General features: G+C 40.0%; 1 non-coding gene across 1 annotated transcript; it reads left to right on the forward strand.

The window, feature by feature from the left end:
* The first annotated feature begins 434 nt into the window (after nt 1–434).
* Nucleotides 435–541, forward strand: LOC112405282 (U6 spliceosomal RNA). The gene has a single exon (XR_003004308.1). It is a non-coding gene; the product is annotated as a U6 spliceosomal RNA (small nuclear RNA).
* Nucleotides 542–929: the final 388 nt, after the last annotated feature.

The raw sequence follows: 929 nt of genomic DNA on the forward strand, positions 1-929 counted from the left end.
AGGTCAAAGAGGAAGTCTCAAGGAAAATCAAAAAATATATTTAACTGAGCAAAAATGAAAATACAAGGTAACAAAATTTGTGGGACAGAACTAAGGCGGGGCTGAGAGAGAATTTTATAGTACTAAATGCATACATTAGAAAAAATAAACCCAAATCAAGCAGAAGGAAGGAAATGATAAAGAGCAAAAACAATCTCCCAACCCAGATGGTTTCATTGGGAATTTCTACCAAATGCTTAATAAAGAATTAACACCAATTTTACACATCCTCTTCCAGAAAACAGAAGAGAAAGGAACACTTCCCAGTTCATTTTATGAAGCTAGTATCATGCTGAAACCAAAACCAAACAAAGACAGTATTAAAAAAAAAAGAAAACTATAAATATCTCTCATGAACATTGATACAACAATCCTTAACAAAATACTAGCAAATGGTGCTCATTTCGGCAGCACACATACTAAAATTGGAACGATACAGAGAAGATTAGCATGGCCCCTGCGCAAGGATGACACGCAAATTTGTGAAGCGTTCCATATTTTTAGAAACGAAGACCCAACACAGCCAAAAATAAAAATAAATACATTTATTTAAAAAAATGATAATACTGGGCTTCCCTGGTGGCGCAGTGGTTGAGAGTCCGCCTGCCGATGCAGGGGACACGGGTTCGTGCCCCGATCCGGGAAGATCCCACATGCCGCAGAGCGGCTGGGTGCGTGAGCCATGGCCGCTGAGCCTGCGCGTCCGGAGCCTGTGCTCCGCAACGGGAGAGGCCACAGCAGTGAGAGGACCGCGTACCGCAAAAAAAAAAACAAAAAAAAAACAAAACAAAAAAACTAGCAAATGGAATTCAGTAATATAAAAAACTTACAGACCATGATCAAGTGGGGCTTATTACAGGGATGGAAAGCTAATCAATACAATCCACCAT

The sequence above is a fragment of the Neophocaena asiaeorientalis genome, unplaced genomic scaffold, assembly GCF_003031525.2.
Source record: "Neophocaena asiaeorientalis asiaeorientalis breed wild unplaced genomic scaffold, Neophocaena_asiaeorientalis_V1.1 scaffold171, whole genome shotgun sequence".
In the NCBI taxonomy this organism is placed as follows: Eukaryota; Metazoa; Chordata; class Mammalia; order Artiodactyla; family Phocoenidae; genus Neophocaena; species Neophocaena asiaeorientalis.